The 23,701-nt window shown below is 43.2% G+C and overlaps 2 long non-coding RNA genes across 5 annotated transcripts in view; one reads left to right on the plus strand and one right to left on the minus strand.

Moving 5' to 3' along the window:
* Positions 1-23,701, plus strand: part of LOC145969354 (uncharacterized) — a 211,018-nt gene that overhangs the window by 154,977 nt on the left and 32,340 nt on the right. The window lies entirely within an intron of this gene.
* LOC145969356 (uncharacterized) overlaps positions 1-23,701 on the minus strand; it is a 79,998-nt gene that overhangs the window by 10,204 nt on the left and 46,093 nt on the right. For 2 of the 3 annotated variants that reach the window (XR_014438054.1, XR_014438053.1), the window contains exon 4: positions 23,292-23,467. This is a non-coding gene — a long non-coding RNA (uncharacterized LOC145969356). Of the gene's footprint in view, positions 1-5,003; positions 5,657-5,717; positions 5,888-23,291; positions 23,468-23,701 lie in introns of those variants that run through there. The other variant, XR_014438055.1, reaches the window with a different exon arrangement.

A 23,701-nucleotide genomic window follows, 5' to 3' on the forward strand; every position in this document is an offset into this window, starting at 1 on the left:
CGCGACGCGAGTTTGCTACGATTTTCAACTCGTAGGAAATAAGTCGATAAAAATTCAAGACAAGTGGATTAGATTGCTATTTCTTCATTGTATTATATGCAAGATTTGATTATTCTTTACTGAAAATTTTACTATTGAGATTTCATAATTCTTATATTAGTTATAAATATTGAATAATCACAATCATTTTGTTAACATTAACTAATTTTTTTCTTCGTAAATGTGACATGTATGTTAATTTAACAAAAAAGAATTTATAGAAATAAATAATTTAAAAAAGAAGTAATATAACACTAATTCTACATTATTTAAGTTTAACTATTCATGTAATTTAATCTCAATATTATTATAATATGTATAATGCTATCGTACAATATTTCATCGTTACAAAAAACTGTAAATTTATCGAAGGAGTCTTGTGCAAAGTGCAAGATAGTAGTAATAGAAATGGAAAGTAATAGAAATGGCACTTCGTTTTCCGACGCACTTGGAGCGAGGCAAATTAAGAGACAACTCGCGTAACTGAACCCGCAACCAACCGTCGAATCCTTTCGACGAGGTCCCGGATCAGGCGGCTGATCCTGCACGCCTCGCTACACCAGAGAAGTACATCGGAGGATACCTAATACGAAAACACAGGGAGCATGCGCCCAGTCCTAACAGTCCTAGAAACCATTTCGTGGACGGTTGATAATAAAAAAACACGGAAGAAAAGAAGACGTTCGAGAAGAGCGAACGAGCGAGCAGCGCACACAACCGAGAGAGGGATCTGTTTAACTCGGATGATCCGAGTGGAAAAGAAAGACATTTATACATACCCTCGATTATACGGAGCGTTTCTCTCTCCTCGGCGTTTCAGGCCTAATTTCTTTCGTACAAAGGGACCACTCCCGGTGCACCCTCGGCTTAAGGTCGGTTTACGCGTTTCTATTTTTACTTGTCAAAACGCCGCGCCGCTCTTCGACTAGGTGAACCTACGACCCGCGTAATCGCATGGCCTCCGCTCCGAAATATCGCGCGCTCTCTAAAGTTGCGATATTTCCCTCCTCCTTTCCTCCAGCCACATACACGCGCATGTTACAGACCCGGAGTACTCCTCGAGTTCCCTGGACGTCGGCGAGCAGTAGTTCCTCTTTGATGTCCTCGTCCGCTTCTCCTTCCTTCGTCTGTCTTCCAACTTTCTCTTCTACATTCTCTCTCTCTCTCTCGCTTTCCTTTGCTTCTCCGTTCGCTTGTTCTCATTCGTAATGATTATGCTGCACTACCGCGTTTCCATGCTCCTTTATGGCTGATTGTCTTGATGGCCGACACATATTGCGCGAAGGGCATCGGGAATCTCGTGATAAAGTACGCGCTCAACAAGCGGCAGAAACGATGTGTATCGGAAAGATGCGTTCTCCTTTCGATCGTATAAATCTAAGTTTGAAATTAAATCGAAATTTTCCTCCTATTTTCAATCTCAATTTTCTGACGTTTATGAATTCTAGAAGACAAGTTTCATTTACATAGAAATTAAGTTCCTATTTTGTATCTCAAGGAAATAATGAATAAATAGTTTCCCACTGAGATAATTAAAAGAAAAACTTTTTGTAGATTAAATAGTTTAGTTAAAAAAAGTAATCTAATTATTTAAAGCATCAAAATAGATAAGATTGAAAATTGAAAGTGGAAAAAGAAGAAAAATTTAAACTTCGAAAACATTTTGCAAAAACTTATACAGCTTTATAAAGAATTGTGACGAGTGATTGAGTCAGAATTTGAACCTTATTAAAGAATTGTAGAAGAAAGTTAATTATAAAAAACCATTTGAAATTAATGACAAATATTTAGTCGTAGAATTTATTATAATATTTTAATAGTACATAATATGTAAAAAGAAAATCATTTAATATAATTTAATGATTAAATATGATTATATAAAATAATGTGAACTCTTTTTTTGTAAATCATTAAAGCAAAGCAACATTACTCTTCACAATTCTTTGCGAGTCCATGCATGAGTTTTCGTAAGACTTTTTCTCAATCCTTAACAAAGACCTTATTTCGCCGACGTCGACCATGCAGCGAAATTTTCAAATGGCAGGCCGAATAATTTCAGAGCGCCGAATCAGATAGAGGCTCGTCGTTTTGTTTCGACGTTCCGAAAACGTCCGGTGCAGCGCTCCAACGAGCCGGAAATCGGACGAGTTCGAAAACAGAGGCCGGAAAAGAAAGAAGATGTCCTCCTTCATGCGGCATTTCGCCTATATGTCCTCTCCTAGCGGCGAAAATCAAAAGAGCGATCCTCGATGTGGATCGTTTGAGATTGCCTAATTCCTCCTTGGAAAGTTATGCGGATAATCTAAACGAGGAGAGGCATTGTGTGTGACCGGCGGTGAAAAATGAGTGACATTAGATGAAATCTGAATAACAAGCCTCGGCATCGAATATGAGTCGTAGGAGAACTATTCAGGGCGACAATAGTAATGGATACATTTAATCCAATTGGTACGGAGAGCGGGGCAATCATAGGACTGTACCTGAGTTGTATCGCGACAATGTCGAGAAATATTGGATAGGCGTAACGGGTCCTAAGTCCAGGTAGACGAGCGACACGCTTAACCAATTTCATGAAGAATGGTTACTAAATTTGCTTAAAATTAGGTCTTCTTAAGGCTTCGCTTAGGAAACTTTTTTGCTCGCAGGCGTCTCGTTTGCTCTATATCGCGATGCAAATTTGTGGCACTCACGAAACTGCTCTCTACTGTTAGGTAATAATAAGAGATAAACTATTCTAATTTATGATTATTATGAATAATTTGTGCTTTAATAAGTAACATCTGTTACTTCAATAATATACAGATTAGAATAAACTCAAAATATAATTTATATGTTACGTAAAATATAAGTGTAAAGATTTACTCTAAAATAGAATTTATAAAACTCGTAACTCTTGTTGTAAGATTAATAATAACAATTTATGATTATCACTAATAATCTATTTTAATATAAATATTAAGATAATATTTATTATCTCTTGAGAGTACACTGAATGGAAATAAATGCACATGTAATATACGTATAATCTTTTTAAAAAAGATTCATATAATTTAATAAAAAAACATGCTGCCGGAAAATGCGGTTCTTTTTTCAGATATACCGTCATTCCACCGTGTAAAAATCTACAATTATTAATCGCTCCGATTAATCGCGCCTACGAAAAAAAAAATGGTATATATTGTCCTTTGTTCTCCATTATATCGATACCTCGACGTGCACAATATTCTGACTACGCGTAAAGGCGACGACGAGAGGAAGCCAGCGACTTCTCTCGCTAGCAGCAACGACGACGGAGCACCTAAGCTTGGTGTTTGAGAGTTTCATCGAGAAAGAAAAAGAGAGATAATAGATAGGGAGAGAGAAAGAGAGAAAATGGGCGCTCTACCATTCGAGAGAGGAGAGGCTTGCTCTCTCTCTTCGGGACTAACAAGAGGACTCGCCATTCACCTGTCACCGGCTCGCGGAGGGCGGTTAGTTATAGTTTATTTATCGTTTCCACGTAGGCTGGTGTTTGAAATACGTTTACACCGGCCGCCGCTCGTATGTTCACCCTTTCTTTCGGTGTGGTTACGGCGCCGGCGTGTGTGGTCCGGCGCATACCACGTGGCCGGGCAACTATTGTCTGGGCTGGACCGGCCCGTACGCGGCCGATCGGCGGACAATTGCTGATCCGTGGACGCGGGACGCCCGGTAGATGTCTTAACCAGATCGCCTAAGCGGCGCATGCGTTCGACCGATGGCTCTTACGCACGATACCACCATGGAAACTTGGTAATTTTCGTAGATTTCAGGGTAGGCGTAACCACACGTAGCCGCCACGCGTGTTTCATTCCCCTCATCACCCCGCTTCTTTCCTCTTCCCGCGCCAAAGCCGTCTTTGTCGCTTTTGTAGGGCGGTCAGCGCTTTTATCTTTGTTCTCCCTGGCGCTAACGGTGCTCGTTGATCACTCTTATATGAGTGTATCAACCTCGCGGAGGACGGTTATCGAGGTCAATTTATTTCATTCTCATCTCAACTCATTGATGAATCTTATTTTTATCTCCGTAAATACTAGATCAAATGTTAGATAAAAATATGAGAGAAAAGCGTTGATAAAAACGTTAGTAGAATATACGAGGTTTCTTTTATAATAAAGTATTTTGTTTAAATAATAAATCTGAATGAGGAAAAAATTCTCATAAACAAAATTCATTAAATTTACGAATTGAATGCGAATAATTAATAAGAATACGTGAATAATTAATAAGAGATAGTCCTGAAAAAGAATGGAAATTTAACGGGATGCGAGCATTAAGGCTTTGCTATCTGAGCATATAATCTCGAGAGAAACAACAATCGAATGCCGAATAGAATTTTTGGTACGCCAAGATATAGTCTGAGGGAAATGGTAGCTGGATCTAAAATTGACCAAAGGTGGATCCCGGATCTACCTGGATATCATAGCCAAGCGTTTGACACGTGATGACAGCTCATGGCGCCGCCAACCCCCCAGAGTTTCTCGCACCACGGGGGGTTTAACTTTCGAAATCGAAGGATTCTTTTGTTTCAATCTCATCAACGTGTCGCCAAACCAGACCCGAGAACGTCGCCCGCCGTCAATGATTGTCTGGTCAGGTCAGACCATTTGCTATTGTTGCTTATTGTTCCCTTCGAATGTTTGTATTTCTAATAAACACGAGTCATTGGCACGCTCGACTCCGACAATAAAACTGTAAGTTCTGTTTTGTAACATCTTAGCACTTCTAATAGTGCTATTATGTGACTAACACCATGTTTTTTTTTAAGGGACGTAAACCGCACATCAATATTTTGTCGCCTAATGAGAATATATGTTTATATTTTTCATATTATTCAATTAATTTTTTAAATTTATAATTAATTCGTTTTATATATGTATACGTTTTAATTTTTATAAATTTTTATTTAAAAAATTTAATATGTATCAAAGTCAATTGTAATTTAATTCAGATATACTATAATCAAGAGAACCATTTACGTGCGTTAATATCTTAAATTTTAGTTATTAAATACGTCGTCTTAAATATTTTCATATGAACGATATTCGATTCTTTCTCCGCGTACTTAATATCCAGAAAATAATCGATTCACTGGCCGGTTCTCGAGGAATCACGAGAAATATCATCGTTGCCGGGCCGTTTCTTTCTTCGCCGGTTGCGCTCTCTCCTCTCGGAGTTCATCAGCGTAACTTCGACTGTCAGTCCGGACATCCCACAGGCACTGAAGTGTTTATCGGCACGACGAGCGGTCGGAGCTCCGGCTACAAGCCCGCGTTACAAGCGCCGGTGCGTGTCCGTCGTGTCGTACCGGCAAATCACCGAATCTCCTCTCTCCGGCGGGACGTCGTGGAATCTGTACTATTCTCCGGTCGTCCGACTATAACATCGGCATCCGGGAATCTCCGCCGCGACTTCGATTCGATATACCGCCGGAGCAACGTGCGGTTTATCTCCGAAAAGTGGCGGATTCTGGCTTCGGCATACCTCCAAATGACGAATTCGTCGATCGATCGCAAAACATCATGTCATCATGCTTGAGAGCCGTTTATCGCAGGAAGATCTCCCGAGGAAGATGTTTGATAATCCCGTTATTTTTTTTCTACATTAATAAAATTACCAAAGTTGATCGTATCGAATAGACATAAAAGTATGAAACTTACACTCCTATTTCTTTGCTGTCACCCTAGACTTATCGACGATGTAATTAATCGTGTACCATTCTTCCATCTACGCTCAACGTACACGTCTTTTTCGCGAATCATGGTCGATTCGAGGCGGCGGGAAAAGTGGCCGATGCGGCGCGGCTCAGCGATCGGGCTGGCTTCGTTCTCTAGGTGGTCCAATAATAAGACAATAAGTTAGGCACACTCGGATGAGACCGGCGGTATCAGTGTGGGATCGAAATGCGGGACGAGAACGCACGCGAGAGGGAGAGAGAGGGAGAGAGAGAGAGAGAGAGGGAGAGAGAGAGAGAGAGAGAGAAGAGATCATCCCGAGCCCATGCCGAAGCGAACGAAGCGAGCGAGCGGTATGCCAAGAGTGGCGCCAGGATTTCTCCTTTCCCCCCGGATCTCGTCCTCTTCTCTTTTCCTATTTGGCCTCCTGGTCTCTCTCTTTCTCTCCCCCTTTTTCTCTCTCCGTTCCTCTGCGTCCATTATCCTACGGTAACCGCCTAACGCTATCTCTCTCGCCGTCGCACTCTCGGGGAGAAGAGCCGTCGATCCAATTCTATCTGCAGCCTCTTGGAAGAGCCGTTTCGACCACGGGAACAGAAATTAATAATCTCGACGAAGAGGTACACTCCTCTAACTGGCTGCATTCCTCTCGTTAAGAACGGGAATCCGCGTGAACGCCGCCGTGGATTCCGATTCTTATGTAGCCGGCGTCAGTTCCCTTCAAGACTGACTAATTAAAGAGGGATTCGTTGTAAAGGGGACTTTTAACGATTCGATCTTCGAGCGATGTTTCGTCGAACATCGATGGAATATCGATGGTACCGTTCTCGCTTTTTAGAGGCAACTTAAACTTCATCCCTTTGCCTCTCTTCGTTTATTCTGCCGCATTTATGACTCTTCTTTACGTAGCTGGCGTGACGCGGTTGATCTGAATTCGTGCGGCGATTGGAGATGAATTTGCAAAATTGCGCGGGTGCGCATTGAGAGTCAAGGGGTATTTTTTTCAACGCCTCTTTTTCATAAATTAATTAACGTCCTGGTTCCGCAGACACTTCCCAAGTGGCCTTGGAGCAATTAATGGTCGACTAAGGCGATCACAGACGATTTCTTCGACTCACCGCGAAAATCGACAGGCGGAACGAAGTCGAGAGGGAAAGATGACGGTAAAAAAAAGGAAGAAGAAAAAGCATTTGTTGCACACAGCTAAGAAAGACGGAGACGGAGAACGATACGTCGCGCGAGGAGAGTAGGACAAGAAGCAAGAGAAACGGAATCCAGAAGAGACCGATCGAACGAGCATTATACGACTGGACATTTCGGGCATTTTTACGAAAGGGACGCGCAGGAACGCGTGTTCTATTAGCTAAGACAAAAGAGCGGCGCCTAGAGACGGGGGTCCCTGGAAACGGGCCCCGAAACTGTCCGACGGCGTTTATTTATGCGCCGAATCGCGGAAAAAGATGTAAGTCCCCGGGCCTGCTGCATTCCTGCCTTCGGTCCAGCACGCCCCGACAGGGATATTATCTCCCGGGGATATATAATCGACGTGTCCTCAAGGTCGTAAGAATGCATTTTTGTGCGCGCGGGAAAAGGAATAGCCTCTCGCGCATCGTTAACCTCACGATCGCTTATCTGTCGTATGGGTGAAGTGACGCGCACGCGAAACCGGCACGTAATATAACAGGACCGGTGTTAAGGCAGTTAATCACGATAAAGTTGTTAATTATAAAGTATTAACAGGGGTAAAGCACGGGAGACGAGAATAGTGAGAAATGGCGCTCGGCTCGACGAGAGATTTCAAGCAGGTAGAAATAAAAACATGAAAAACAAAACGAAGGCTGTTTAATTGTAAATTCATCAAAGATAAATGCCGCGACTGAAACAAATATTTGGTACACGCGTGAAGTGCGTTTCACGTATATCTTGTAAAATTGATATTTGTAGAATTTCAATCATATGGGGAAAATGAAAGAGATTTATTAATTATAAAGTGTGTGTGAGATAATTGGCTTTCGAGAAACACGAGAAATCACCGGCTATAAAAAACTTCCGGCGATCGCTGATCCCTTGGAGATTCAATTTAATTTTCGCGATCCCTTTGCGCTCATACATTTTTTTCGCAATGCTTTCTTTCCGCTTTCATTAATACAAATCGTCGAGTTCGAAGTAAAAGCGAACGAGGGGGAGATTTCTTTTTGTCGTCGATCACGGGCGCACAATAGCATGCGGTTTCCGATTCACGACGACGTAATGGCAACACGAACGTTACGTGCTTTCGCGCCGATTATAATTATTAGCATTTGCACGGAAAAACACGCAAAAATCGGTTCGAAACGTCGTACTCACTTTTAAGAGTCACGGCCGAACAATGCCTTACTTATTGACGGCAGTAAATGTTCGACAACATATATCTTCGAACAATGGAAGAAATTTTTCTCAATCTTTTTTGAAAATGCGAAAATTCAATATTAATCAAAATATCAATATTAATCAAAAATATATGTAGCAAAAAAAAATAAATGAAATTATGAATTACAAAAAAAACTCATGCGATAATTAATGACTTGTTATTATTCTTTGAAATTCTTATATGTTTACTGCATTTTTATTATCATAATATTACATTAATTAATTAATGCATCTCCCTCTTTACTATTAATTATCTAATTAATATTAAAGAGGGAGATGTAATAATCATATTTATATGAGAGAGCCAAAGGAAAGAGTAGCATGTTAAATCGATTCAGAAGTGCAGCGTACAAATTGTTGAAATATACATGAAAAGCGATAGGCGCTAAGTGTAAAAACGCGTCAATATATTACATGCAACACAAGAAACATATGTTTTTCTATTTAAGACATATACCCAATACCATTCGTCTACCTTTTAAATTTCGTCTCGCCCGAACTTATCAGTGATCACGGTGGTGCGAATGACAAATGTTCGGCGTGTCTTGTGCCACGATGCTCGTCGTTATTCAATCAAAATGCAAAGCACAGCGTTGGCAAACGTCTTCCTCGTGTCTGAACACGAAATCATTTCGCTCGGTGTCTCTCCATATCTTTTTCCTTTTTTTCCCCTTAGTCGTGCAAACACCGTCGTTTCGAACGTCTCGCGACCGTATCGCCCAAACAGAGGAAGCCAATTCGCTTATCTCGACTAGGCCTTGATAAATTAATCGGCATTAAGGATAGATAAAGGAGGGAGGCGCTGCGCCATCTGATACGTCGAAATTGTGTCGATGTATCAGGCTTAAAAACAATTTCGACCGTTGACTAGAGCGCGTCACGCGGACGGATTTGGGCCTCGATAGATCGTTCCGAGACTCGTGAGATCATCAATACCGTATCTACTGGTTCATCTGCGCATACCGGCACCGCGTGCTGGAATATCAGTTATAGTCTTTCCTCCTTCGACAGGTGATACATTACACGAGAAACTGATGCAAGCGCGCAGAAATCAGCGACAGATTTAATTAGCGCAAAATGATAACATTGTTCGCAACATATATATTCCAGTTCATGACGTAACACACATTACTCAGAGATCACCTCTATAAATCTGCAGAAACGCTAACTCTCTTTTTCTTATATATCGACACTAAAATTTTATTCCCTCCTAACAGTTTTCCGTAACGGCGAAAAGGTATAAATCTTGACGGCAGTAGAGATCTCGACCAAAGTAGCGCAAGCGCAATTAATTCTACTGCCTTCTATGGGGTTTACAGCTCACGCGATGATTTATCGCCTTGAAAGAATGAAGCATCGTGTCGCTTGTATTCTCGCGAGATGCGAGACTTTTCGCTGATCGAAACGAGAAAAATTTTAATGCTCCCATAAACATCACTCTCGCAATCTAGTTACTCTTGCGGAAGATACGTAAAATTATTATGACAGAACTATACCAGGAAATTAAACTATGCACGATTGTCACTCGGTGGTGCGTTAAACTTGTTAAAATCTTGCGATTTAAATTAATCGTAAAATAATATATTATATATATTTCGAAAATATAATTAATATTTTATACTATTTGTTCACGAAATAATAAATATGTAAGTCTTTTTATTGGCGACTGAACAGATCGTATGAGTTCGCGGACCAGCAATAAATGGATGTACCGGGGTAACTTTATGTTTCCATAATGCGAGCACGACGCGCGCGCGCGCGATAGTCGAGTTTATAACGCAAAATTAATAGAGCTTATCCCATGCCGCTCGTGCCGGCACGGCCTTTTGGCAATTTATCATGGGATTACGGTGCAAATACGTCAACCAAGGGTCGAACCTTCCGAGGCGCTTCCCTCTACCCTCGTGTCGTATGGCACGACGCCGTTGCGCGAGATTTCCCCCTTTCCCCTCGACCCGCTCGCGCCATGGGCGCAGCAATCACTTCCTGTGTCAATAAACACGGCTCTTCCCGTTGGCTCACCCCTAATTCGAGCCAGCACCCAAGGGGATCGGCGAACCGACACCACCCTTTCTCCCTAATGTTCCTTCCTGAATTTTACAGTCCTTTCTTTCTTTGATCCCGCGGCATTGATTCCTCCTTGCCAGCGCTGCGTCGTTTCCCTCGTTTCTTCAATGACGTAATCCAATCGTGTATTTTGCGCCAGGGAAATCAATTCCGTATTCATCAAAAATCTGTTACCGGTCGGTGTTATTCTAAGAGCTCTAAGTCTTAAACAAATTTGACAACACAGTGACTGTGCAGTCATCATACTTTCGAAATCAATTTATCTCGATAAATTTAATCCCGCGTCAAAGTCTAATTAATCGCTTCCATTCGATGAAGAATAAGTAAAAAGTGTGAGAAATCTCGTCTTTTGTTGACGAGTAGAGAGGGTTTTCCGCTGACTCGGCGGATGCAGCAGTCGGGAATTTATTCCGACGTAATATCGAATGCTCGCCGGCGCCTATGACGAGTCGGCAAGTTACGTCGGGGATGCGTTATACCGGCACGCGCGCACCACTTTCGCATTATCCATTATTCCCGACGGCATTACAATGACAATGACCGCAATAACGATCGCGCGTCGAGATCGGAAGAGACCGGCTCTCGCCGCGTTGGGGTGACAGCATACGCACACGTCGGCGCGTCGCGCCGTCCGACAGCTCGGAAAATTGCTAACAAATAATACTGCCTCGGGGATAACGATACGGGGTGTCGTCGTCGTCTCCGACCCCATCGCCAAATCGCTCGTCCTTTTTGCGCACAATCACCCGTGAGATTCCGGCCGATCCTGCTCCGAACGCATCGCTGCGGTCAGTTGGAAAAACCGGTGCGATTATCGTAGCCTACGATGTGCACGTCCATGAGAAAAATGGGCAAAACGAAAAAACGTAAAAATATTATCCGATTAAATTACTCTTACAATCTTGTCGACAGACGTTTATTATGCGGTTCGGATTTGCAATTTGTCGCCAGTAAACTATAATTCGCAAAATATCGCGGTCAGGATTACATTATGTGCCGCGAGCGAAAAAAACTGGACGTGTATAAATATCGCGCGTAACCGATAAGTAATATGTATCTGGCTCGTGTCGAAAGTATACACATCGAAATTCGATCGAAAGACGGTCGCGGGGAGGGTGCGCGGCAAATGTCTCACTTCGTAATTTCGATCGCAAAAACGACGCCGAGAAATTATTCGCGGCGATCGGTCGACACGTAAATACGAACGGCGTACGCGACAGGTACATAAAGATATAAGTGCGGCTCGACTCGCTTCCAGCCGCGCGAACTGCAATTCGATCGACTCTAGACGTATAATCACGTATGCAAATGCCCGATACGTGCCTGTATGCGCGCGTGTGCACGCCGCCATGTCCAAATAACGCGTAACTGTCAATATCGCGAGCAGCTTTCGGCGCGGCCAACGCACAATACGCAACATTGCGAATAGGCGAAGTTGTTGCATTTTGTAGCACTTCAAACTCGGGATATCTCGAATTGTCAAATTGCCTCAAGCTTCCGAGAGAGGGAGAGAAAGAGAGAAGAGAATCGCTTATACACATCCATACAAATCTTGTACGAAATGTTAAATAAATATATAATCTATCTTGTGTTCGCGTCAATTTTAAATTTAATAGACTCACTTTTATCGTAGCGAGAGATTACAAGATTACTGACTTTTGACAAAGCCTAATAGTATCCATCACGTTGTCAGATCGTATTATCGTGCTTCAGCTTTCCAATTACAACGTTTAGCTCCATAACAACGCTCGTAATCGCGCCTAATGCTCGACCTCTTGATGAAGCGCGCGCGTTTCTACGCGTCTCGCGTGGGGTAATTTGCAACGTCGTTACCACCAACATCTCTCAGGAAGTTTCACGTAATTCTGCAATGCGATGTCCGAGAAAGCCGTGGCTTGTTTCCAGAACTCGCGCAATACGCTCGCTCGCGTCGAGCTAGCCGTGCTTTATTACCGCCCTAAGCAAAACCTACCGCGGATTTAAACACCGGTACACTAGCGGTTAATCTTGTATTTCGATAGTGGTTCGCTTTCGCAGCTTCGTGAAAACTGTGACAATGGAGGTTTTTAATTTTTAAAATCTTTTGTTTTATTCATATATCATTATAAAATAATTATTTAGATATTCTATTCTCATTGTGATTATTTTTCCAACGGCTAATGGAGTTATTCTTTTATTTTATTCTACTAATCTATTCTTTAATATACATATATGTATCACACACATGTATAATGTAATATACATATATTTACTTCATGTTATCATTTAACATTTAATTAAATATGATAAACGTTTATTATCATATTTAATTCTCAACGTTTAATTCCCCTTTTGCTTCCACAGATTAATTGCGGCTGGTAGAGTCAATAACTTCTATCATCCGGAAGAAGCTGCTCTCGGTTAGTCCGATCTCTTTAACATGACGTTCTATCGAAATGGTCGAGAGAGGGTTGGTCCACGTTCTATGGAAGCCGCGTTTCGACACATACACACACATGTGATGTATGATGAGGGAGATTGAGAGAGAGAGAGAGAATGAGAGAGAAAGAGAAATGACAGAGATCTGTCAGGAGAGCATAAATCAATGAGTCGCTCCTGGATTGCCCTGGGAGAGAGCGTGTTGCATTTCCACGGACAGATAGAGCCGATGTGCTTTATTATGCCGGACACAATTGCGTGTTGCCTAAGCCACGTGACCGGCAACTTCCGGCCGACGTTTGGGTTCCGCTTCGTGATGTCCTCGCGCGCGCTCTCCCCCGGTCGCTTCATCGCCGGTTCGCCTTCTCCCTTCTCTTCCTCCCTCGCCGGTTCTGATTCTTTTGCTCTCGACGGTGGATGACGATGATCATCGCGTGTCGAGTCCATGGCGACGTGACATGTCGTGACGCTTATAAGCCTCAACTGTGTGAAGCTTACGGTTTAATGAAACGTATAACGTATACGGTTAAATATAGAGAGATGAGCCAAGAGATATCTACACCGAGAAGACCGAACGCTAATTACTAATTGGAATATCGGATCCTCGAACATATTATCGTCTTCCAACGTAAAATTCCCACGCTTACTTCGCGACTATTGTCCGAAACTCGCACAATGGTTGCGCGAGCCTTTTCAACGCGCGCGGACGTACGCGAGCGTACGTAGGCGAGCAAAAAAGGAATTTCGCGTAATAAAGAGATCCGAGGGAGTATGGTGCGCCGAATCGATTGGTCACGGTGTTCTCATGTTAATACCGCGACGGTTCTGCTTCGGTTTTCCATCGGCGCGGCATGTCGGGGTCGCCAGCACCGGCGTGGCGAATTCCCCGAGTTTATCGTCGGGGTGTGTAGCCACTGTGACAACACTGAAACCCACATCTGAACCCCGGGAGGACGGGAACGAATAAGATGCGCACGGCAGACGCGCGAGGGAGACAAGACTCCCCAGGATTCTTTCTCTCTCTCGCTCTCTTTGCGCACGTCATGGGAATCGTAAAACATGTAGGATAAAAACGACTAACGCGAATATATCCTAATGCAATAGTGTCCGTTCTGTCCTCTTTAACTGTATTATATTTCGTGTAGGCGTGTTGCCTCCATCTTTCCCGACGAGTGGATATAGACGACGCAGAGAGCATCGGAAATATTATTTCCAATGACGTATAAATGATATACTATTAAATGATTACGTTCACGAGTATGATGAGCATTACTATGTCCGACCGCAAATTTTCGTAAAACAGCGAAGGCAACATTCACGCAACAAGAATGATAACTATCCGCGACAGTCAAGTATATTCGCGAGTCTAACTTGGTACGATTATAATTAAATACGAATTACATTAATTACGGTTATTATTGGAATTATTAGGTGCCGATACATTATTGCGAGGATAAAATATTCGATGATTATTACTCAGCCGACGCGATTAAATTAAAAGTTACACGAGACACATTACTAATTACAGCAGAATGATTTTTCAAAGCACAGCTCGCTTATTAATAATTATCGTGCCTTATTTCTTATGCATATCCTTACGAAGATAACTACTGCAGGTGTAACGCTTACGCTCATTTCGCCTCGTACGCTTTAAATACCAAAGAAATTCACCGTATGAATATTCAGTTCATAAAAGTATGTCGCTCGAAATTCCAAGAGTTGGTTAATACGCCATTAAAAGAAATCTACAAATTATAGATGACGACAAAAAATCATCCGGTAAGATACATAGTGCGATTACATTCTGCACGATATTCTTCTTGTGAGATTTTCTCTATAAAAATAGTAACATACACTAAACATCTGTTTATATCAATAACATCAAGGTTTTATTAAGTAAATTGGATTAAAAATCAATAATTCGTTATATTATTTTCATTAACTGTGCAATTAATCAATATCGCGAATGATGGCACCGCAGATTTGCCGTGACGTAACAGGATAAGATAAAAATAAAAATATCTCCTACACACGCGTACACCATTCCTACAATTGCGAGAGAAGTACCATCTCCCCCTTTCCCTCATAACGCTGCCGGCCGCGAAGGTCAACGAAAGGAAGAATTCGCGGCTTCCATTCCTCGATCCCGGGATCCTGGCATCGTACCCAGCGGTGGCCCGCGATCCGACACGGTGGTCCAGGTCAACAAATCATAATCGTGCCTGCGACCGGATAACGAGAAAAGGCTTGAATGTCTACGCGAGGTTCGGCGCTGTTCGCGGCGAGCGAATGTGGTCAAAGCAGAGGACGAGACGTCGCGGGGCACCGCGCGGCGTCGGGCCCCGCTGCGAGAGCACCGAAGTCCGCCGCGAGCGCGAATAAGCGAGTGGGAAAAGGCGGGAGGAGGGGTACGGATGATGGTCATGAGCGAGAACAAGAGCAAGAACAAGAGAGGCAGGTAGGTCGTACCGGGATAACGTGGCACATGGAGCGTCTGGGACCTACGCTCTACCGCGCCGCGACAAGGTGGTCCGCGGGCCTTGACTTACGAACGTCGAGCCTCGCATGAATACCCTCGATTTATGAAGCACGAATTAAATACCGCGGTCCTAGAGCCTCGGCGATGCGCCGACATCGGTATAAGCCCGGACGTGTTTCTCTTAAACGTATAGCACGTCAATGACACGACGATGACGTCCTATCAAAAGAGCCTGCGAGTGGTAAAGCTAATAATAACTTTAATTTATACAAACTTAAATCATATGACTGAAAATTAATTTCTACAATCGCTATTAGTATCTAAACGTTCGGCCGTTTGTTCGTTTATTCTTATCGGGATATTCGACCATCTGCTGCGCTCCGGGATACTCTGGATATCAGTCGGTGGGCTGCGCAGCATCTAACAAGCTATAACGATATGCATTTTGAAAATCCGGAAGATCGATGAAAAGAGTCGTGTGTGAGAGCGCGTAGAAGATGCCCCGAAGGTCGGCGGGCAGCTGGCCCCCACGGTGGAACGGGAGGATCTCCTCATTAGCCATGCATGCGCCTAAAACCAATTCTAGTTCCTCTGCTCTTCGTGTGCGAGGGCTAACGAGACGTCTATATTATTATGCCGCGGTTCCGGTGGAAAGAGAGAGAGAAAGCCAGGCGCGCAACGCGCCGGGGCCCTCGCTCGAAAACCAAATAGGGTGGGTTACGTCGGATATTAGCCGCGGGGGCCCCTCTCTCTTTCTCTCTCTCTCTCTCTTTCTCTTTCTCTCTGTCCCTCTCGTGAAGGGCCCTCTCGGAAGATAAAGACGAAGAGAGCCACTCGGAGCTGCGGACCACCGTGAAAGAAGGGAGTACTCCCGGCCAGCAGCTCCTCCTCATCCTTCTTCTCTCATGCCTCCCTCTATTTCTTACTCTCTCTCCCTTTCTCTCTCGCCATCTGTCTCGCACTCTTGCTCCTATCCGTGGTGGCTTTTCTTGCCCTTCGAGGCCCCGGACTGCCAATAACCGCAAACACGTAATTCCCTACAGCGCCTACCATACGCATTACGTCGGTTATTTGCCCCCTAACCAGGTGGAATTTATTGCGGGGAAATGTCAGTTCTCTCGTGGCGCGTCCGCTCGCCACCCTGCGCGATCGGCCAAACCCCGCTGCACGTTGCACGTTGCACGCTGCTTAGCTGTGTGCCTCGATCATTAGATCTTCGCTGCCACAGAAAATGGCTGCTGACCCGACAACATTGAGAGATCGATCGGAGTCTCACGGAATCTCCTCTCGCTCTGTACGTCGACGCAGCGCGCTCCGCGAAAATCGTTGTATTGATTCGCGAACATAAAAGCTCGCGTTACGCCGGTCTATGCAAATTAACTGATTTAGAAGCGATGAAGAGATTCGTATGCGAGAGACTGGAGTCTAGCTTGTTTGCGAACGCGGTCGCGCTGGAATATCAAGCGAGATCCAGAGATCGAAACGCAGCAGTCGACAAGATAACGTTCGATTGATTTGATTGAGAAAGTAGCACGAACGTTCGCGCTGATGATGTCTGAAAGATGCGCGTTCCGTTTTTTTTTTTTTTTTATTACAGCGTCCGGTAATCGACTACGGATGTGCAATAGCGAGATTAATGAACGAGAGGAATAATGAAGCGATAATTCCTCACGTGGCAAAAACACGGCTATCTCGAAATCTGAATAAAGCGACGTCTCTCGCGAGAAAAAGCACGGAACGCTATCGTCGCATTAACATCTCGATCGCGCGCAATTTCGGAACGATGGTGTTCCGGGAATCCGTGATAGGCGCAATTCGTGAGCTCTTCGTCGTGAGTTCTTGCCGTATAGGAAAACAGGTTTCAATCCGGACGAAAGGTAGCGCCATTCGTCGCGATTGCACCTGCACGGCAGGTGCTCGGCTGCTTCACGAGCTACTCACGATGATTATTAAGCGTCTAATCGCTAATCTCAGAGATTATCCTGAAATGCGAGTTGATGATCCCGACCTTCCAAACGATGACTATAGCAACGATCAATTTCCGAATCGCGCGACGCTGTCGACACCCATCAATCGTAATTTTCTCTTTCTCTGTCTTCTAGTTTTTATTTGATTTCTTATCATTATATTTTATGAAAATTTATATATATTGAGATAATATATGTTGCGTGTAAGCAGGTAAAAAATAATATTTACTATTTATTTCTGCTTTTCGTTTCTATTAATCTTGATCTCTTTTAAGTTAAATCCCGATTTATAATTAGGTACGAGTTTCCCACGATCAGATCACAACAACAGAAGATTCGATCAATTATTATTCGAAAAGCTAATGAATACAGATCGTATTCGGTAGGAAAGAGCATCAGGCATACAGCAAAATACTTTCTAAAGCTGATATATTCTATCATAAAATATATCATTAAAGAATGCAATGACTTTTGCTTCAATAATTAAAAGAGACATTTGTCACGTAAAATTAATATTTATCGCACTTCCGTTTCAGTTCTTTGCCTTGTCGCAATTTTCGCTATAGCGATCGTCAATCGAACTTTTCGAGGAAAAGAAAGAAAGAGAGAAAGAAAGATCGATAACACTGATAATCGAATTCTGATAAAATTAAAGCTACAGTCTGGGGACAACATCCGCCAGTGATCGTGACAGTAGCCAATTGTTCTCGTGGCGATTGTCTTACGCTTTAATTGTTCCCCGCAGTCGCGTAAATTCTAATTAAGACTGAATTATTTCGCCGTTGTCGGTGAGATGGTTCAGAGGCCGTACTCGCCGTAAGAAAGGCCGCAGTGTCTTCGATTGTGAGAAGGAGAAGAATTCCTCCTGATTCTTCGAGGATGATTCTTACCGCGGCCTATTACACTGTCCTCGTATTCCACGAGGACTCTTAAGGCCTCTCTTCTCCCTTTTTCTTTTCCATTTATTTTTCCCACCCTCCTACCTCCGTTCCCATTTTTCCCATCTACTTGAAAACTGTCGCTCTTTCCATCGAATTTTTCGAGCATCTGAATTTGCGATCAACACATATTGGATTCAAGTAGCTATAATTTTTGTATATATATATTTTATTTCCTTGTAAAACTTTATCAGGAGGAAAAGAAATTCCGCGCAAAATCGCGTATAAAATCAACTAATATTTTAATTAACGATTAACACGATGGATGGTTAAATTGTTAGGAGATATACACAGAAAAATCACAAGCTATAAGACAACGGTCTTTCGGCGAATTCGGCTTACGTGATCGCTTAGCTGTGGCGCCTTTAACAGGAATACCGTTTAAACTCGCCCGGGATCAGGATGACTCTGCATTATCGCTGATTCCAAGCCAGCCACGGGATTTCCATGTCCGGGCTTGGAACCCACCACCGCCATCAGCATCGGGATGAGACCCCACAGCTCGACTTAGCATAGATTAAAGTCGCGCATACGCTCTGCGAAGCGAGACCGCGAGCGTCTACTAGTCGAGTAAGAAGAGAAGAGTGAGGAGGAGGAGACAGGAGAAGAAGGAAGATTGGTTTAGATAAAAATCGAGTCGATCCTCCACCTTTACGAGGTAAGACACTAGGAGGGATACCGCGGGGGAGAAGAGGAGATGAGATCTGCTGAGTACGAACTATCGCGAATAAAAAAAATCTAACTATTATATTGTCATAATCTTTTATGAATTGATTGATATTACGTGATTCATTCGAAAGTTTCGAAATAACAATTTCAAAGTCATAGTTAAAAGAATGAAATATTTATATCATTTTTATAAATTTCATAGAAATTAAAAAATAACACATCGCATCGCACATTCTCTCTCTCTCTCTCTCTTTTTCTTTTTCTCTCTCGTCATTATAGAAGCGCAAACAATGTTCGAAAATTCACAGCTAATTCCAATTCCGCCTTTACACTGTGTCCAAGTGGTACGGCGAAGTGGCGTTGTCGGCAACATTGGCAGCGAATTTTGGCGCCTGGCCAACTTCGTCGAGAGAATTTACGTCTATTTAATTTTATGGCGTTTGACGGTCGGTACTGGAGATAGAACCAGACTACGAGACGGTCGACGTTATTCACCTACAACCAACATTTTGTTCTCCTTGTTTTTGTTATTCTTTGTACAAATAGCTTCACCACAAATAAGAAATGTTATTATTTATGCATAAAATGATTTTTACCAACTGTCATTCGCGTATTTTTTTTAAATTTAACATTTAATTAATACACACAGTGATACGTTTTCGATATACTGCAGAAAAAAAATCTCTTTTTTTAAATTTTATCAGGAATATTGTGTTGCTTTTCTTTTAAATTTGCAAATTGGAATTGGAGATAAACATAGACAAAAATGGTATATCAATATTTTTCTTGCAAGTTATAGCGCTAGTAAATTTGCTTTGACGGTGATTAATTCAAAAGTGCTCCGTAGATTGTCGAGAGTTTAATCTCGGAGCACCTACGTGCTCTTTGTATATTAATCAAGCCGACTGTAATCCTAACGTGTCATCTACATCTCCTCTCGCGTGCATTTGCACTAGCTGCAGCCTTGTCATCATAATTAAGGACCGCTACGTGCACTTAAGGTGTTATGGACCCATGCACAATATTTATTACGAAAGCAGCCTAGACGGTAACTCAAATATTCGCTATTAAAGACACGCCCGATATTTTGGAAAATGATTGCATTTCTCCCCGATATCAGAAGCTATTTTTCATTTTGCCACAATGTAGCATGTTAACAGTACAATCTGTAACGCCCTTTTACATTATAGAATGTAGAACCAGTGCTTCTATTTAATCTCTAATCTTTAGAGCTTAGAAAGAATATAAGAATAAAATAAGAAAGTTAAACTCCCAATATTGATGTGTGTATTAATTAAATCAAATGTTAACAGTAATCGAGTAATTACATCGCATTATATATTATCTCTCATACATGTACATCAATTCGCGATGACTCCAATAGCAATGATCGCGGCGAAATCGTGCAAAGAAGCGTTTCGCTCGCTCTACCAGGTGTTATGAGTATCATCGAGCCATTGCATATTATTCTTGATTCGAGGCAATCGCGAGAAGACATCCCGGTTAATTGCAGCATCGTTCATCGAGTTTATATCCTTTCCGTATATCGCCTGTCTTTATCGCGCCGCACAACGAGAAGGACATGCACGGGATGCACGAGATACAGCTCCGGATACTTTCCTCGGCGCATTCTGGCTACCGGTTCACCGGTCTTCTTTGGTATGCGATACCTAAGGAACGCGTCCTTAATTCGCGACGATCGCTCAACGTTGCGACTCGCCATCGAAATAATAAATAACTCGCGTACGCTGCGTGACGCAAAATCTCCACGGACTTGTTTCGTAATTTATTGAAGCGTGCGACCCTCGCGGTTATACATTTCGATTTCGGTTTTCTTTTCTGAATTACCGTTTGATAATATCGAATAAGTGCTGTGACATAATCAATGGATTACATCCAAGATCTTATCGCATAACTTGGCATAACTTTGTTATCACCGGAGACGCGATGCTAAAAGCTACGGAAGAGGAAAATGACTTAGCATATATTACCGTAAAATAGATTTTTCAAACTCTTGCATATCTCGCCGGGGATAAATTATCCAGACGAATGCACGTGTGACGTATCCGCGGATGCAGAGACGAGCGAGCGAACGGGGGGCGGATTCATTTTACGCGAATCTCGCCTTTCCGAGGGCAGCAATACGTCGCGGTCTTTCTCCGTCGGAAGATTAAAAGTTTTGCAGGCAACGTCACGCGCTATGATCAACCCCGAATTTCCGGGACGGTGCGCCTGGCCGTTTCAATTACTTTCGCGCTCTCTCCGTTCCTTTCTCTCTTTCTTTTATTCCCTCGCGCTCTTTCCTCGCGGCGACTGCTGCTCCTTCACCACGATTCACCTACCTAGCTGCCTTTGCCAGGTCCGTAGCGAACAACCCGACCGAAGAATCCCTGACGTCTTCCTCCGCGGGGTGTAATAAAAAGAAACCACCCACTGCGCGCTCGGCGACGAGATATACACCGATGCGATGCGCATACGTGCGAGTATTCGTGCGCGAGCGTGTGTACGTACGTGAGTATCGCAAAGATTGCTGCCGGGACCGGGGAACCACCCTCCGGACAAGTAACGAAATTAAATTCAAATATAATCAAATAAAATTTAAAATTTAAATCCTCCTCGCCAGCGTGCGCGCGATGCTGCACGCGCTCTTGATACACATATAGTATATCTCTCTCAGCTCCACGCGAAATTTAGTGGCTGCCACGCCGCGTCCGTATTCCTTCTTTTCTCCTTCTCGCTGGAAAGCGGAGAGTAGGTCTCCACCCCTACGGGGACCACCCCCTGAATTCGAACCGAGATTTAACGGGTCAAACCGAGGGCGATACGCGGGAGTCGAGGAAACGACGGCGCTGCGCGAGGAAGGGTGGCTGATTGAGAACACTGTTTTGTTTGTTCGGCCGACGCCACGGTCTTGGATTAAAAGGGGGCGAAAGAGGTCGATGCGTATTAGCCCCACGCCGTATTCCGGGTTCTTCACGAAAGATTATGGGAGCGTTTAAGCGGCAACAGCTCTAATTAAATCGTCGTTGGCAAAGTTTTACGACGGACATTACAACTTCTTGCACGCGGATCAATTAAATATCCAGAGCTCGTTTGCAAAACTGCGTGCTCCCTTTCCCTTCCCCGAAAACATATAAGGGTAAACATATACCAGGGTAGTTGTGTGAAATCGATAGAAATAATTATTGTACGTAAATAAAGTATTGTAGATGTACGTATAATTAGAATTGGTAGTTTTTCAGGCATTGTGTTCGATAAACACGTCTGTACGAAATTAACAAACATTATGACGTTATATTATTTATTGCTGGAAAAAAGAAACAAAGTTCTCTTTTTTTCCTCATAATTTTCAAAAGTATTGTTGCTTTTAATAATATCTCGTGTTTTACGCTTCCCCGAACGATTCTTCTTCCACATGAAAGGAGGAGAAGCGAATACGATACATTCCCTAAGCTCGGTCGAGGCAAGTGAGTCAATTAGTCGCACTCGTCGTTTGGAGTGTTCGATCGATCGAAAGATTTCTCATCTAGGATGCGCCTCGTGCCTCTACGTGTCCGCCCCTGGCGGTGACGACTATTCCGCTAGCTCGGCTGTGTATACCGCCGTCGCCGCGCCGCGTTGGTTGGGGGAGGGTGTCATTCTGTGTCAACCACAGCGCCCTCTGACGATGACACCGCGGAACGCGAAAGGGGATGAAACTGGCTGCGTATAACTCGAGCTGGCCTCGGCAACCGAGCTAGTTGTGGGGTTTACTTTGCCCGTACACTCCTCCGCTCTCCTTTATACGTCGCATGTAAGTGTATACGTATGTGCGAGTGTGTGCTCGTGTGTGTATGTGCCATCACTGACGCGCCGCAATACACACATACGCGGACACATACACGTGCGCTTGTGCGGAGACGCGCGTAAAGCTTCCACCACCGACTCGTCGGCTCAAAGCGAGGGGGTTGGCTGGTCTTATTTGGAGACAAAGTGGATCGGATTAGAGATACAGATTTCAATTTGTTTGCCCCTTTCGACCCGCGTCGCGCAGACACACCCCTTCCAAGAGCGAAAAGTTATCGGGTATACTCTACCCCGACTTCCATCGAGAGTAAACGCACGGATCTCTGGCCTCGGATGGACTCACCGAGCGAGCGGACGTTTGTCGTCGGTTAAGTCACTTCACTTCGATGTAAACGCTCGCGACAAACACCGATAACGTATCTCCACCTCGGAAATGCTCTTTCTCGGCAAAAGGAATAACGTTTGATCGCAGAAATATTTTATACGTAGCTGTTTACGCACTTTCGTCCTGATATATAATCGCTTTCTTCGTAAAATAGATACTTAATTACTCTGCGTTAATTATCATTAGCATCGAAAATTATCAGTAAATAAAGATTTTATCAGTGGATAAATATTAATTAAAACCGATAATCTTTTCATCGGTGCATAAAATAGCTTGTTAAAGACCTTCTGAAGAGCCGCGAATTACATTCGTGTATCGCAAAGAATTATCTTCTCTTAAAACTTATATCACATTATCGATTTTCGCATCTCTCGCCATTTTAGCTGTACGTTAGTTGCACGAAAATGCGTGAGGGAGAAATGGAGAAAAGATTACACATACCCCTGAGACGAACGCATGGTCGGAAGTCAGGTTTCTGCAGTCTGCGCCATTTCCTTTGAACTTTTTTTTCGGCAACGCAAGAGCTAATTAATTTCTCTCTCTCTTCAATTCCCCGCGTTCTCCCGCAATACGACTTTGCCACCGCATCGGCTACTCTTTTTATGCTATTCCTTTTTCTGGAAGCAAATATAAATGAAAAAAGCGAACGTGAAATCAGTATGGATACATTCAAAGAATACACATACATTATGAATGTAAAAGAGATTAAAACAGTTTGTAAATCTATTTCATAAAAAAATGAAATTTTTTTGATAAATAATTGTACCGTAATAAGATTTTCGTTATCGATAACAATTAATTACTTGATGTCATATAAGTACTAACATACTCAAGTCAATATTTTATTACGT

Source organism: Camponotus vicinus, unplaced genomic scaffold (genome assembly GCF_025532165.1).
Source record: "Camponotus vicinus isolate PSW18456_S1 unplaced genomic scaffold, iyCamVici1.0 SCAF_3, whole genome shotgun sequence".
NCBI lineage: Eukaryota > Metazoa > Arthropoda > Insecta > Hymenoptera > Formicidae > Camponotus > Camponotus vicinus.